Source organism: Mus caroli, chromosome 12 (assembly GCF_900094665.2).
Source record: "Mus caroli chromosome 12, CAROLI_EIJ_v1.1, whole genome shotgun sequence".
In the NCBI taxonomy this organism is placed as follows: Eukaryota; Metazoa; Chordata; class Mammalia; order Rodentia; family Muridae; genus Mus; species Mus caroli.
The window spans coordinates 58587753-58605667 of NC_034581.1; positions in this window are offsets into that span (position 1 = coordinate 58587753).

The window sequence follows — 17915 nt, forward strand, 5'->3', positions numbered from 1 at the left end:
AGCCTCCCAGATCATCCTCACTTCTACTTCTAGGAAAATCTACACCTTTCTTTTCTTTCTCTAATTAGAATAAAAAGAGTCATCTAAAAGTAATGACAAAATAAAAAGATAAATACAAAGAAAAAAACAATAAGATAAAACAAACAGAAACAAAGGGGTAAAAACAAAAGGCCAAGAAACACATTCTGATGCTAAGATACATTCACATAAAGAGGAACTTCATAGAAACAAAATAAGAAACTATAATATATAAGTTCGTAAAATTCCCAGATAAATCATTGAGAGACAAACAGTATGATCAACAAAAACAGTAAGACAAAAACAAAACAAGAAAACAAACAAAAACAAGAATAACAGAAATATAAGTAAAAAACAACAACCAAAAATACCACTGGATTCTTTGTATGTTGGCCATCTACTCCCTGGTATGGAACTTGGTCAAAGTGGTGTTTTATATACCCAGAGAGACTAGATTGGAGAAAACTAATTTTTACATTTCAAATGCTAATATCCTGGAGGTAACCAAGTTAAAGTAGGGAAAACTGAGGGCTGCTTCACTGTCTACTGCTCTCTTTCAAAGTCTCAGGTAACCCCTGTATGCCCAGAATAACTGGGAAGGGTAATCTGCCTCCAGTTTGAGGAGACTTAAGTACAGACTCAAAATCCCAGCCACCAGTAGGCTGTAATGGACACATACAAAGATTTGGAGTCAGAAGTGAATGAGAGGCTACCCAAAGTAGCCACTGCAGATCTGGGGCCAGACAAAACAATGTTCAATCTCCAAAAGGAAAATTAAAGACACACAGATAAGATATCTGCAGGTAAATACAGCACAGAAAGGTTCCAGCCAGCCCCTAGTTGGACTCTGTGAATGAGGATGCCTCTGAGAATAAGATGAGGATGCCTCTGAGAATTTTAAATGACTCTCAATCAAAATGCTAGACATACTTGCCTCTGTACACACTTGTAAGGTCAGCCACAATACAACTTTTACTTTAAATAAAATGATTCTCCATTTTCTGTTCGAGAAATTATCTATAAAACTTCAAAAAAAGCAAGAATTCTAGACAGTCTGCTGATGCAAGTTAGTATCAAATAGAAACCGCAAATTCTTCAGATACAGCTTTCACCTGCTAACCTCACTTTGTAGGATGGGGGTCAAGTCGCCTATCATAATCAAACTGAAAGAAGCTGCTGCATATTAGCTTTCATTGAGAGAATATTGATTAATATCAGTTTCAAAGGAGCATAGATACAAATTTTAACGATGTACCTTGAAGAACTTGTTGGTATGATACCAGAAAATATGAAAGTACACGTTTTCAACCCAGATAGTATCTCCTTGGTCATATTCTTCTGGACAAATGGCACTACAAAGTTACCCATGTCCTCTTCAGACCTAAAGCAGATGAAAAGGACTCTTGTCTGAGCCTCTGGTTGACATATCTACTTGCACCACTCACCCACATAATCACTCTGTACAGTTAGGGAAACTTCTTGTTCCTCCTACAATATACAACCTGAAACTTTCCTGGTACAACCTGGTAACTTTCCACTTACCAGATCTGCATGGTTCTGATAAATCTTTCAGGGAACATTTTATGTCTTATTAGTACTTGAATACAATTAGAAGATATTCAGAAGATGAACTTACATCAAAAATAGGTAGCAGTCAAATGATTCCCAATGGACCATAAAAGTTTGAAAAACATGGCTATTGTACATGACTGAGGAGCCAGGCTATGGAGTTGGAGCATCTGGATTTTCCTCGAGATTTGCCAGTGCAAACACTAGCCAAGCCATTTACCTCCCCANGTATCCATTTGTATNTCTGTGACACGGGAATGATCATAGCAGAACCATCAGCCTGCTGTAGAGATTAAATAATTAAGTCACATATAGCAGTTGCAATATGTCTGGCACCTAGAAAGTGCTCACAGGAGGGTTAGCTGTTGGAAATAGATCACTAGTTTCATGAAGGAACTGCATCTTTCATTTATAGAACAGGCCCATCTTTTCATGTTTATATTTGTGAATAGGGTTCGTTGTGCCCTCTTTATAAAATCATNGTTGCAAATATTCTTGCTTGCTGTAAAAAATACACCATCACATGTTCTAAAAAAAAAAAAATAGGTAGCAGTCATAATAGGATTGGATGAAGAAATTATAAGACTCACAAATGACCACAATGGTGAAATCACAGGTGACTTCTGGTGCTGCATATTGTAATGCATCACTTTCATTGGTTTCAGTCTGCTATTACAGAAAATTATATGGGTATTTTGACTAATATAGTAATATTAAAAACCATAATACAAAACTAGAAAATTTCAGTTGTTCAAAATATCAATGAAAAATGAAAATTTTGGTTCACCCCCCCACACACCAAAACCAAGGTATTAAACTAATATATTATATTTCTTAATTTTTGGAAAGGAACCAGTTGGTGAAAAATTGAGAATGATGCCTCACAAACAAAAAGAATATCTGATTTATTTTGTAAAATTTCTATTTTCCCCATTGGTCTTTAAAAGTTAGGATATTTTAACTTATTCCATTTAATCAGTGTTTCTCAGGCTGTGGATCACAACCCATTTTGGATCAAAGGACTGTTTGTTGCACAGGGATTGAGTATCAAATATTTATATTCTGATTCATAACAGCAGCAAAGTTTTTTTTATTAGGAATGTTTTATTTAATTCAATAGGAGACATCTACCAAAGTTTCATTTATGAAATATCAATGAAAATAACTTTATGGTTGGAATTAACCACAACATAAGGAACTGCATTTAAGGGTTGCAGCATTAGAAAGGTTGAGAACTACTGATCTAAAGTTACACAACCTGACGGTTTGATACTATCATAGAAACTGGATCTACAACAGTATCGGTGAAACTGTTTAATAAATATGTTTGAAATCATAGTTGTTGTGTAAGCATAGAAACAGGAGGCAATTAATTGCACAGAACTTGTTTAAAGCATATAATAACAGTAGCTGGAACTGTCTATAATCTAGTGATAATGAATGTTAATGACTGAGAAGAAGACTGTGATCAATAGATCAAGCCTGATTCTATTGCTGAAATAAACATCATTATCAAAAACACTTTTGGGTGGAACCCCCATAGGTTCAAAGCAGTCAAAATCCTCATCCTGAGACAGAAAATACTAACAAATTCTTACCCCAACCAATAGAATATTTGCAATAGATATTTGCTGGGAAAGCAAAATCATTATTATATAATGAGTATATATGTCAACCATACTTCAGGGCAGGCCACATATCAAGAGTAGTTGACCAACAGGTTTTTTTGGGGAAGGGGGGTTCCTTGTTTTATTTTGGTATTTTGTGTCTAGTATATTATGTTTTTATTTGATGTTTTTATTTTCATGTTTTGTTTTGAATATTTTTATTGGTTTTACATTTTAGAGCTAGAATACCCAACTTGTTGGGTAGAAATGTGCAGAGGAACTGGGATTAGTTGAGGCACTGAAAATATTTGATCAAAAGAGATTATATAAAAATAATTGTGAAAAATAGTCTAAATCAATTATTGTTGTTAATTTTTAAAATTAAAGTTTAAGAGAACATATTTCATATGAATTTGAAAAAAATATAAATGAGTTTCCTCAAAAATATGTGCCAAGAAAATATGAATGTCAGATGGTGTTGAAATTTAATTATTCTCATTTTCTTAACTCATAAATGGGAAGACATGATCTGCAATTAATGAGAATTTCTGTGTGGATATATTTTTAGAAAAGACAAATAAATTACCAGTAGGAAATTTTGTATTTATTCAACAACTGATTAGGTAGATTCAAATTCTGCATATCTGACATCTGACTCCTGTCAATGTTTTCTTATTAACAAATTAATATTTTATGTTAATATGTTAATATTAACATACTAGGCCTTGTATATTTTTAGTCATTGTAATAATTGAATATATGTAATATACAAAGGTCTTCCAAGTCATATAGCCATATGTTTTTAGAATAAGGTAAGCAGTTCTGTAAATATTTTTAAATTGACTGTAATAAAATGCCAAACAGCAGAATTAATTATTCTCTCCAAAGTCTCAGTAGTGATAATCATTTCATGTGGAGTTAATTTGCATATTTCATCAGCAAATGAACCTTGAGATATGGCTCTATAATGTCTAACATACACAATTTTCCAATAGATGCCAAAGAAGTTTATTTGAAGTGACAGTCTATTTGCATTTACAACTTTGTCCTTGAATCATTTATTCATTCTCACTATATAAACTTTATTATTATCAAAAATTGGAATCTATTCTTTCATTTTAGTGTTTTTTGTATTTTTGTTTACTTTTTGATACAATGTATTTTGGTCATATCCTTTTCTTGCTACAACTCCTTTGAAATTATCCCCTCCTCCCTACCTACCTAACACCGTGATAGCTCTCTGTGCATCTTTCAAAAACAAAACCAGAAAAATAAAACAACTAAAAAAATCCATTATTACAACAAATAAATAAAGTCCCAAACAAAAGAAAACAAAAATCCCTCAAAGTAGTACAGGGATCCATATTGTGTTGGCCAATTCCTGCTGGGCATGATGTGTCTTGAACTGTGGTTGATATTCTCAATAACACATCGTTGGAGAAAATGGATTTTCCCACTCCCAGAAGGTACAAGTTGGAAATAGCTTCTTGGTTAGGAATGAGAATTTGTGTCCACCTTCTCAGCAATGGAAGTTTGTCTGGTTTGATCCTCTGCAGGTCTTGTACATGCTATCAAAATTTCCTTTGATTTCAGATATGTAGTAGTTCTGTTCTAAATGAAAGACATTGTTTCCTTAGAGATATCCACCATTTCCTTCCCTATTCCTCTTCTGCATAGACTCCTGAGTCTTGATAGGAGGTGCTTGATAAAATTACCCATTTAGAACTCAGTGCTCCAAAATCTCTTACTCTCTTCATATTGTTCAGGTGTATATCCCTTTGTTTATTACCAGTTACCACAAGAAGATGCTTTTCTAATGAGGCTTGAGCAATGCTATGATCTGTAAATATAACTATATATCTTAAAGAGTCATTTTATTGCTGTATTCAATTAGAAGAATAATACTTTTAAATATCTTCACTAATTCTATGATAAACTGATTCAATATATTTTGATCATCCTCAAAGGACAAGAGACATTTTTGGGGGGAGGAGAAGGTACTTTGGAGACAGGGCTGATCGCTCTGAATCCTCTTTATTTGTTAGTTCACTAACTGTTTATCTTTGTAATAATTGTCATCTTATGAAAGATGAGGTTTTCTCTAATGAAGATTGAGAGTTGCACTGATCTATGGACATAACAATAACTCATTAGATATCAACTAATTCAATAAAGCAATTACTGTATCCAGTTAGCAGCAAAATAGCTCAGGTCCTCCTCAAGGTCCTCTGACCTACTGAAATACAAGTTCTTGTTCATAATATTAGGGACAAGCTTCTTGTCACGGAGCAAGCTATAAAAATAACTAAAAATTGTTGTTTCCTCCTTAACATTCATACTCCTAGTACTCCAGTACACCTACCATCTCAAGCAAGTTGTTATTGTAGACCAGAAGGTTTATATTTGGGTGAGAATGATGAAAAGGAAAGATTAAGACAAGAAGCAGTTATGCAGATAATAAAAAATTAGAGGGTTTATGAACTTCCTGAGTAAAATTCTAGACCTCTCATTCAGAGAGAGCTTGGTAAAAGAACAAACAAAAACAACAAGAAAAAAAAAACCAAGAAAATTTACAACAGTCAAAAATAAATCTTTCAATGATTTAGATATATGAACTGTTATTAAGGAAATATATGTTGGCACTAAAAGGGAGAATATAACAAGTTAACTCTGAGAGAAGTCTAGAGTTTACCCATGCAGTCCAAATACTATCTAAAGTAATTATAACTATCGCTCAAGTGATTCTGTTTTTTGTTTTTGTTTTTTGTTTTTTTTGCTAGACCTTCAGAGTTGTACTTCTGACCATCTAATCAAGAATGTAGGGAAGGCTGAATAAACATAAACAAACTCTGAATCCCCTCATGCTATGCAGAATTATTTAAACTTTTTAATATAAAGTCACAGGGAACCTCAAGTTTTACATATCATCTGGAACATGGGCACAGTGGAAAACTTCCTGAAAAGAACACTGATGGCTTAAGCTCTAAAATCAAGAATTGACAAATGGAAGTCATAAAATTGCAAAACTTCTATAAGGCAAAGGACACTATCAATAAGAAAAAACAGCAACCAAGAGATTGAGAAAATATCTTTAACAATTTTACATGTAATAGTGGGCTAACATCCAATATATCTATCTATATCTATCTATCTATCTATCTATCTATCTATCTATCTATCTATCTATCTATCTAGATATAGTTTATATATATAAACTCAAGAAGTTAGACTGTAGAGAACCAAGTAACCCTATTAAAAATTGGGTACAGAGCTAAACAAAGAATTCTCAACTGAGGAAGCACAAATGGCTGAGAAGCACCTAAAGAAATGTTCAACATGCTTAGTCATCAGGGAAATGCAAATCAAAACAACTCTGAGATTCCACATCACACCAGTCAGAATGTCTAAGTTCAAAAACTCAGGTGAAACTGTTACACTTTAATTCATATAATTAATTTTAAATTCTGGGTAAACAATCTGGTAAAAACCAATATTTTTATTAGCTTGTTTTTATCTACTTGTCTGTTAGATCACTTTTAGTTTTGATTGAATTTCAAACTTTAATAAATGCACATTACAGATGCCTTTATATGCCAATACTCTTTGGAAGTCTCTAAAGTATGCAAATGTCTCCAATTGTAAGGGGGATTGATTTCAACTTCTAGAGTTTCCACTGCAGGACCACTGGGGAGTGAAGAATATGCCCATGCTGCGGGTGTGTGATTTAGTCAGGTGACTGGATTGGTCCCAGTGCAAAGAGATTTCCCTCTATTCACTATGCTGCTTGATCAATTAGGAGGCAGATTGTGTGTTTGGTTAAAATCCTACTGGAAACTAATAATCCACATTTGATGTAAAGTGGTTGGAAAAGAGATGACAATACTTTAACACATCTGATAGCAGGAGTTTAGTTTTATGGAAAGGCATGGAGATAGCACTGGAATGTATCACAAAGTCAACTAAATTTAACAAGGAGTTTTCATAGTCAAGGCACAAGGGTGGTGGCCTTGACGCAAAAAGACATCCCTTTGCCAAGGAGGGATATAGAATTTTGGCATTTTTCAATGGACTCATTTTTGGGTAGAAGAAAAGAACGTTATGAATTAGAGTTTTGTTTATTTTCAATTTTTAGAAATATTCAACCTTGTAACTGATGAATACTGGGGAAATAAAAAGAGTTGAATTCTTTAGGATTCAAGAGATAGAATCATCATATAAGCTGTAAAGTTTTTATAGTACAAGGTATTTATTTATAGTTTATACTCAACTATACTATGAGTATAGTTCAACACTTGAATGAACTTTACTCATCAAGAAATAGTATAATGTTTCATTTTTCTTCCTTTCTTATCTTTTCCCTCTTTGTTTAAAAAAGACACAAAAGTAGAAGAAAAAGAAGAGAAGGAAAAAGAGGAAGAAGAGAAGAAAGAGGAGGGAACAGACACCTTGTCCTATTAGAATGTTGGGCTCGAGTGACCATTTTTCTAGTACCTGTGTTTCTCAACAATTATACTTTGACATTTCAAAGTACTTTTCCGAAGTACTTCTAAAAGAAACTAATAGACACAAATCATTAGAATAACTTTTCATTGGATAATGATCTTTCAGAGAACACATTGTTTTTTTTTCAATTCATTTTCATTTTTAATACTTATACTATGAGGTTTCTATTTTGTTTGATCCAACTTCTTACCCTTTACCTTTAAGAAATAGACATGGTCCACCTTCTTTGACAGAAAACCTGTTATATTATTCACATTCCTTTCAATGACTGATCTCTTATATTTTTGGTATTATGAAACACACACAAAAGAGATACTGAAATTTAGTCATATGTGCTTTTTGTGAGTTAGTGATGCTTCTGTTGTCATTGTTTGTTTTATTCTCTTTTTTTGTTTTGTTTTGACACAGTCATACTATTCAGCTTTCAAAACATTTGTCTCTCCCCCCTGAATGATAGGATTATGTACCATCTCCTCAATAACAGACTTTTATGTGTTGGAAAGCTAATATCATTGAACAGAAGATGACAAGGTCGCTGCTTTTAGCTAAGTATTCATCAATAACAAATTTTAAGGGTTGCTGATATTAATCTTATCAGAAGCATGTTTTCTTTTCAATTAGGACCAGGGCAGGCATGGTAATTAGGTATAGGGAGAGCAGGGGAGAGAGAATGGAAGTCAGTGTTGGGTAGAACATCCCTAGGATGTGCCAGAGACCTGAGCCCCAGGGTAGCTATGGGGGTGACTTTAGGTGAAATTCCTACCCCTGGGATATCAATCCTAAAGTTGCAGCTTCTTGTAGTTACGAAGGATCCTAGTAGAGGAATAAGAACAGTAACCCATTCACAAGGCCTTCTACCTAAAATGTGTCTTGCCTACAAGATGTGCAAGGACAAAACTAAAGGAGAGACAGAAGAAATGGACAACCCATGACGGCTCTAAATTGCTACCCATACCCATGGGCAGGAACCAATCCATAACACTATTAATAATACTCTGTAATGCTTTCTGATAGGATCTTAGAATAACTGTCCCCTGAGAGGTTACACTTAACAGCTGACCAAAACAAATGAAGAGACCCAAAGCCAAGCATTAAATGGAGCTTGGAGAGTCATGTTGAAGAATCAGGTGAAGAACAGAGGGACAGAAAAAGGATAGAAACTCCACAGTAAGACCAACAGAGTTAACTAATCGAGACCATTGGAGTTCTCAGTTACTGAACCACCAAGCAACAGCTAGCATGGAGTGGACTTAGGACAGATGTAGCAGATGTGCAGCTTGGTCTTCATGTGTTTCCCCCATTAACTGGGGCTTTCCATGAATTTGTTGTGTGTCTGTTGATCCCCCTTCTTTTATCTGGGCTGCATCTAGTTCTTCACACTGACTGATAGGGGTAGGTGGGTAGATACTCAGGGGTGACTGCCCTATTCAGAGGAGAAGGGGGGGATTGGTAATAAAGCTGATATATTGGGAACTTCGAGGAGGGGAGGCCAATATTGGGATGGAAAGTAAACAAATTAATTAAAACAAAATTAACCTGCTGTGATCATATCCTGAGGAAACTGACATTTTATCACTAGCACAGAACCTCTTGTATATTTGAAGCCTATCAACAGAGATCCATCTAGAAAGCATAAGAAATTACTTGTCTGATACTTTGCTTTAGCTCTTTTTTTTTCAAACAATTCTTGAATTAACTGTATTAGATGCCTGCCTAATAAATACTATAGAGCCCATGAGAAGGTACCTTTTCTGAAAAAGATTCCATGTCATATCTAAAATGGTTTGAAAAAATTTTAAATAAAGGAAGTTTGGCAGTGGCATGACAGAACTGAGTAAGAATTGAATAAGATGTTCTCTCTGAGTTTCTTCTCTTGTTTTGGAAGTAGTTTCCATCTCAGGGATAAGAGGAGAGAATTGACTTTTCTTTCTAAAACTGTAGGGGCAAGAGCTATGTCACAATTCTCATATAAAGGACAGAGAACAAAATTCAGAAAACGTTAAGAAAAAAATCACCATTAGCACTGTGAATGTTCTTAGAGAACAGCTTAGCTATGCAATTCCAACATCAGAATATGGAGGCATTTGCCTCTGAACAGGCTGGCTCAAAAGCAATAGTTTTTATCTCACAAGTTACCACAGTTTTCTCAAGAGACAAATCATTTCCCATATATTATTATGAAATTTTATGTAGATAAACTGGTCAATATTTTATTTTTTTGTCCTTGTAGCTATAAGAAATTGTCTATTTCCAGTTTTTAACTTTAGTAACCAGGTCTCACACCTAACTTGGAGGGAATATTTTTCTTATTGTAAATTTGTTCCAAGCCTGTGTTCTTTTCCTAATTCAATTAGCCCTTGACACATGAAGGTTTACAGATCTCTATTTGCAGTTTTTACTCTATAGGGGGCTTAATATTACTTAGAAATATCAATTTAGGAATTTTATTAAATAATTATGAGGAATTAGGAAATCATCAATTCATCTACACAGCATTACTATAAGAAAGTACATCTGTCTATTGATTCTGCAGGAATTCTGCCCAATAGAGTGAACTAATGCCCTTGAATGATTAGGCTTTTTACCAATGACAGGAAAGGCATATCAGCAGCAAAAAGCTACACTGGAATGATGGTTCTTGGGATCATGTCTCTCAGAGCTCATTCATTGCTGCCATGCAAAATGGTGGTCCATCTCCAGAAAATTCCCTTGTTTGCCATAGCCTTTCCAAGACTTGGGAAGGGGAAAACATTTGAAATGTAAATAAATAAAAAAATCCAATAAAAATGTATGTGTCTTCAATTTAATAGTATGCTCTAGTGATAGTTTGTACTATATAATGATATGTATGTTCAGAGATCTGCTCTGTAAGAGAAACTGATGGGAAGGACATCTCGGGCAGATGGGAGGTGGAAAGTACAGGGAGGGTTGGAAGGAGGGAAATTGAGGTCAGGATTAAAATATGGGATATCAAAGTAGAAGAAAATTAATTCAATAGTTCAATAATTTCTAAAATATCTCTCAAATCCAATACTTCACCTCTGAAGCACTTGATTTAAGATTGTTTTATTAAGCAAAGTATACAATTTAGTTGAATCTTACCTAATGAACCCCCCTCCACTTCCAAGAACTGAAGAAATTACCTATTTGTGTTTTTCTTTCTAAAATCGGCTGTATGAAAACAAATTCTCAACAAATACAACACAACTGTCAGTTTCCATTATATTGTGAACATGTCCCTTTCCAGTAACTTTAGACTTTGTGTTGGGTACAGTAAAGCATACATCACCTTGCATTGATCTTATGCATATGAATTGTCATTTAAAAAGCTCTTGTCCATAGTACATGACAGATTGTAAAGTTGTCTTGATGAAACACACTGAAACATAATTCAAGTATGCAAGACATATATTCATCCCCAATGGAAGTGGTAAAAGAAAATCGTACTTTCACTTTGAAGCAGTTATTGATTCCTGAGAATTAATTTTGAGGAGTTAAATATACTATCTTAAAAACAGACAGCATCCCCTTACAGTCTATTTGTATAAGTTTCCCAGGTCCATTATCAAAGCTTAATGGCTTACAGGAAATATTGTATATCACTATTATGTTCTTGCAGATGTCAACTTCTGAAAATAATATTTTCAAAAAACTAATTTTAATGAGCATTGGACACAAGTGTTACCAGAGTTTCACCTGGAAGCTAAACTAAATTTTTTTTCAGCCCCAATTAAAATCTTTCTAGCCTTTTGATTTAATAAGTGAACTTAAGTCTTTTACTTAATGCCATCCATACTGATTTTTATGCTTATTTTTATTGTACGAATGGTTTTCTTGTTCTCTTATTTTTAGTCCCTTGTCTTAAAAATATTAATGCTCACATCACCTCAGTGCCTAAAGCATTCAATAAATGCTATAGTACTTAGGCAAGGGTTTTAGTGAGATTATATTTAGCTCCATTTTGTGATGTATAAATCGCAGTCTTTGCTCATTTGTGCACAGAGGATACTTTTTGCTTTTTACATCTCAATTGCTGCCTCCTACCCCCCACTCACAGACTCCCTCCCCCAATCCTCATCCCCTTCTCTTCTGAGAAGCTGGGCTTCCCAATCCAGTGTGTATCCCCTGACAATGTAAAATCATGTTTTCAGATTTGGGTAAGTCCTCTCCCACTAAGGCAAGACAAGGCAGCCCTGTCGGGGAAAAGATTTATAAGTGTCCTGATGGCCCACTGGGTTGTGGTGCTGTTTTGAAGGATGTGAATAGCAGGGGCCATGTTAAAGGTTTGTGTTTGTGTGATTGGTTTGGAATCTTTTTCATTGTGGGAAACAGTCAACTCTCTGTAATCTACCTAGAAATGAAAATTACCTTTATTATAACATGTGTGAAATGAACCATGGATGGAAGGTGTCAAAATAAGAAGGCTATGTGTGGTACACAGAAAGAAATCAACAGGCATCCAGAATTTTTTCTATTTTAAAAACAAACCATGTGACAATTTCATTATGTTTTCTAGGCAAAGGAGCAACACTGTGTGGCTCATCTGAGATACCAATTCCTCAAAACTATGGAGAGCCTTACCGAAATGCCAAGCAGCCTAAGGGCCTGCACATCTGGAATAGAATTGTGCTGTAAGCGCAAACATTATTTTTTTTAAAACTTCTATTTTTTATTCTTTAGATTCTTTTTCTTCTGCACTCAAGACACTTACACCCTGTTCTAATCTACCCATTTATATTATGGAATTCTGAATCGAATTCTGAGTGTTTAATCCAATGAAGCTATTTTTGTAACAACTTTTGAAATATTCATAAGTTCTTACCCCTCTTGAGCAAAGCATAGTCCTTTTCCTGCTACAGGCCATATAAAGGTTTTAAATACAGTGACACATTGTAATATACTGGAGGATATCCTTTGATGTGGGCTATAAAATTTTGGCTAAAATAATATAAACTTTAAATGAGTGAGGTTGAGTTTAAAAAAAAAAAAAAAAGAATAGGTGATATTGACTTGATAGTGGACGCCTCTAATCCAAGATCTCAGGACAGGTGAATCTCTGTGTGCTCCAGGCCAATCTGGTCTGCAGAGTACATTCCAGAACAGCCATCGCTACACATAATAACTCTATGTCAAAATACCTGATAGATACATACATACATACATATTCATGCACTTTAATAGGAAAATGAACTTTGTTTAATTATACAATTTGCTTATTTGGCATTTGCTATAAACCACCACAAGATCTTAGATTAGAATCATTTGTATGTGAATGCTTTCCATTCTAAAAAATAAAATAAAGTAAAAGAGAAGGCATTACTTACAACATGTCACCATTTGCTTGCTACAAGATTTTCACACAATCTCTCTTAACTTATATAGAAAGAATTTACTAATGCAAGTCAATGTACTAAGCATGAATGTATGACTAATAGTTATGAGTTAAAAGTAGGCTCGAACATTCTGAAACTGCTTTGAGAACGTGTCTTTAGGACCAAAATTGTAAATATTATGTTTTAAAACCTTATCCATGTACCTAGAATTCTCTACATCCTTCCTTTTCTTCCAGTTATGCAAAGAAAGATTTCACCGTCTCTGTTTTGGAAGAGAATATGCTTAGAAAAAAATCATAAATGTCAAGTTACATTTTATTGATCTTTAAGGAAGTTAGCCAGAATTTCAGTGTCTTACAGATATTTGCTGTCTGTTTAGCTTCAACAATCATGGTACCCTCTACAGAGTTGAAAATCAAAAATACTGGAAACACAAAAATGAATCAAAGTAACAAGCCCCACTATTGGAATCTGTTTATAGAGAACTAGACTTCCCTAAATAAGATCCTTCAGTAAGATGAAACCAATTGCCATTCAGTTCATAAAGGACTGGTAGAAGCCCATGTGGAGAATTTTCTCTACATTAAAAGATGACAGGCATAGATTATATGTGGTCTTCTCTTACTCTAAGCTTTCTTATGCTTTTATTCTGCATTATTGACTAGGGAAAAGTTCTAGGCTTTGATTTAACTGTATTTCTGCCTTGCTTTTCCAAAGCCTATATTACAGATAATACATTGAGTAGATCTTTTGTGATTTTTTTCCCTAAAAGTTTGGGTGCTCTTGAGCCCCAGATAGCATTCTCAAAACATAATTTTCTGTGATGATAACTAGACTGGAGTTTGTGAGTCATTAGTTGATTCTTTCTGGGAAAAATTTGGAGAGCTAGGTTTAACCAAATGATAGGGAGTCAAAAAAAAAAAAAAAAAGGAACAAATCCATAAAAAGAGGCCAGGTCTGAGGTACTTCTTAATATTTTGAAATATTATACCTAGGCCAGCAGTAGCTTTAAGAAATATTCATTGCTTCCAAAAGAAGAAAAGCTTGTGATTTTTTTTCTGTAAGAAAACCTTCCAATTTTCCCTTTTTTTCTACAATTCCCTTTATGGAAATACCTGTAGGAAATGCTATTAGTGCATCGGCAAGCAGGTTCCTATTTAGCAACTCTCTGCAGCAGTGCCATTATGTGTCAGCAGAAATGAACAGTCTGAACAAGATTCACTTTTAGAATCCTGCTAATGTAAGAGCTATGAGTAAAAAGAAAAGGGAATATGATGCAGTAGGGAAGGCCCTAGGCCTGGGAACCTAATCTCTTTCAGTGCAAGTTCACCTTGCATATAAAGAAACATATTAATAAAACATATTAATGAAACATATTAATGAGAAGTAAAGAAGCAGCAGGCTGTACTTGGGGAAAACATCCCTTTTAAGGATCATAGAAAGGTCACACATAAAGGAAATATCGATAAGTTCATCCAAGTGTTCCTACAAAAATCTTAGGTTATATAAAACCATTGCAACACTTGAATCTCAGGCCTGACCGAGCTCTCTAGCTGACTTCTATTCTTGAGCTTGCCTTTCTTTGCCTTTTCGTTTCTCTATATCTGTTTTGAAATGTTTATGGAGAATTTTACCAAGAAATTCCTTTTGCTTTTTAAACAAGTACCTATGAAACACACTAACTACTGAAGTAAATCCACATGGTGCAAATTACAAAAATATGGATGAAAGTTCTTAATTTTAAATCAATTTACCCTAAACAAGTATGTCTCTCACTAAAAGAGGAAAAAATAAAAGCATAAATAAAATCAAAGGCTGGGATAGTAGTTAATAACAACCCTCTGTTTCTTAAAGGAGTGATTACCTGTTCCTATAGCTTTACAGGAGACCAAAGATTGGTTCTTGGCATCCACAATGGAAGACTCATACTTCCTTCTGTCCAGCTATGGAGGCTATGACTCCCTCTTCTGTCAAAAAGTATTGCTTACATTTCAGTCAATTAGGAAATTTGAAGTTAATCAATAATTGGTCTGTGTGTATGTGTGTGTGTGTGGGGGGGTGAGTGTGTGTGTGGGGGTGTGTTTGTGTGTGTTTATAGACACTCCTGTGGAGGACATTATTTCCTATTGTTTCATCCTCGATTGTATTTTGTGTGTCTCCCTGATCATGGAGGTAGGTTGGCATCTAATGCTCCTCAGCCCTCCTCCTATCTGCACTCAGACATCACCGGCATTGCAGGTCCACGTGATTATACCCAGCATTTTATGCGGGCTCAGGAGATTTCAACTCAGGCCCTCATGCTTGCACAGAAAGTCCTCTTATGTCTGAGCTATGTACCCAGCTCCCAACAGTTGTTTTTGGTTATTTGTTTTTGTTTATCATTATGAGTATTTTTGAGGTCAAAGAGAAGAAACTCAGAAGTTCTTATTTTCCTTTAGCTTCTTCAATATCTTTTTGTCATAGCCAATATGTATATGTTATTTCTACCTTTCATATCTTAGAAATACATATTTCATATCTTAGAGTAGTAGGTATTGAGTTTTCAGAAACCATGTAGATAAATGAATAGAGTACTCTTTCCTCATAGACAATATACCTGTAGAACAAAGAGGTAAAACCAAGTGTGAAGCAGTAAAGTTCTCTGGACCACAGCCAGTGACGAAGCATGGGCTGGAGGCAGAATTACAGACATTCTCATGTCAAGAAGGCAAAGCCCTGTTGTTCCCCTATTGCTAGTTCAAAGTTTTAGGAAATGTTTCTTCAGTGATACAGTGTCACCCCACCAGGCATTAAGCACATTGTAGCATAGTTAAAATGTACATTTCAATTTATTCTTTCATGTTTAGTGTCTGATATTTTGTGTAAGGAATGCTGGAACTTTTATACTTGAAAAAAATTCTATGTGAATTGATAAAAGGAAAAATATTATTTAATTTACTACTAACTATGTTCTTTGCAGTTTTGTGTTTTCTAATTAAAAAATCTACTTGTACATTATTTTACATATATGTCAAAATTTCATGTGATTCTTTAGAAAAGAAAATTAATATTTGTGATAAATGTGGACTATTTTTTATTTTTCCTGCTTCTAGATTGAATTTATGGGGTGTTTATATGAACAAATATCAATAAAGGAAATAGGAATCTACCATTTGAAAAATTAATGAAATGTCCCATTTTTAGATCAATTTAGCCTAAGCAAAGATTTGTAATGAGCAACAAATAATATTTAATGAATCAGAACTTGGATACAGTCCCATTGAAAATGAAAGTGTTGCCTCATGTTTTAATCACTTCACATTAAAACTTGCATTTAGTAATGTGTTTTCTCTTTATACAGGGTTTCCTGGCATGTACACCACCCTGGATTGAGTCTCATTACTATAAACAGTGAAAAGACATAAAACAAAGTAAGGACAATACAAAGTAAGGAAATCTATAAAAAGAAATCAGACAATGTGAAAGAAGTGATTAGGATTTGGAACTACTGGTAAAATATGGGAATATGAGCTAGAAGTCAGCTGAAATGCCCCCGTGCAGTCAGGGGTATGTACTAAGCACTTAGAACTTTCAAATATGTATCTCAAGACCAGATTAAGATCTTAAACTCTAAACCAGTTTATTTTTTAACTAATTTAAATCTCTAATAGCTGTTATGTATAGGATTAAATATAATTACTAAAACTCTTTAGTACACCTCTCTTTTATCTTTCCTCTGGAGTACATGTCTCTTAAAACATCCACCATAAATCTGGTTACAAAGATTGTAATGAAAATCCATCATAAGTTTCTTTTCTTCAATATACTCTATATGCAAATGTTCACATAGAATTTACATTTGACTTTTAACCACTTCATAAGATTTTTATTCACTTCATAAATCAATCTCTTGTCTAGTTACATTGGTTTTGTAGTTGATTTCAGGTTATTATTTCATCTCAGGATATATGTAACTATTTTCCATATTTGTTCCCTCAATCCCTCTTCTTCCCAAGACCTTTCTGACATAGTATATCTAGTTCCCTTCAGTTTTGAAACAGTCTCACTTTGAAATTCATGTTACATATATGCACATAAAGTCTAAGGTTCAAAATGAGAAGACATACATGAAGATTTTGTGTCTGATTTATTTAAATTAATAGGATGCTTACCATTTTCATCAATTATGCCTCACATTAAAAAGTGCCTTTCTTTATATGGATGATATGTATCAACACAAACACACACACACACAAACACACACACACAGACACACACAATTTCTTTATCCATCCATTTGTTGATGGAAACCTAAGCTAATTCTACATCTTGGTTGTCATTATATATCAAGGAAGAGTACAGGTTCACACTAATTCCGTAGTTGTTCAAGTATTTCCCAATTCTTCCAGGAGTTTATAAGGGATTCTTTTTCTATGTTCATAGCCCCCTTATTTATAATAGCCAAATTCTTCTAAAAACCCAGGTGTCCCTCAACAGAGGAATGGATACAGAATATGTGGTACATTTACACAATGGAGTACTACTCAGCTATTAAAAAGAATGAATTTACTATATTGATCCTGCCAATCCATGAGCATGGGAGATCTTTCCATCTTCTGAGATCTTCTTTAATTTTTTTCTTCAGAGACTTGAAAGTCTTATCATACAGATCTTTCACTTCCTTAGAGTCACACCAAGGTATTTTATATTGTTTGTTACTATTGAGAAGGGTGTTGTATCCCTAATTTCTTCCTCAGCCTGTTTATCCTTTGTGTACAGGAAGGCAATTGACTTATTTGAGTTAATTTTATATCCAGCTACTTCATTGAAGCTGTTTATCAGGCTTAGGAGTTCTCTGGTGGAATTTTTAGGGTCACATATATATATATATATATATATATATATA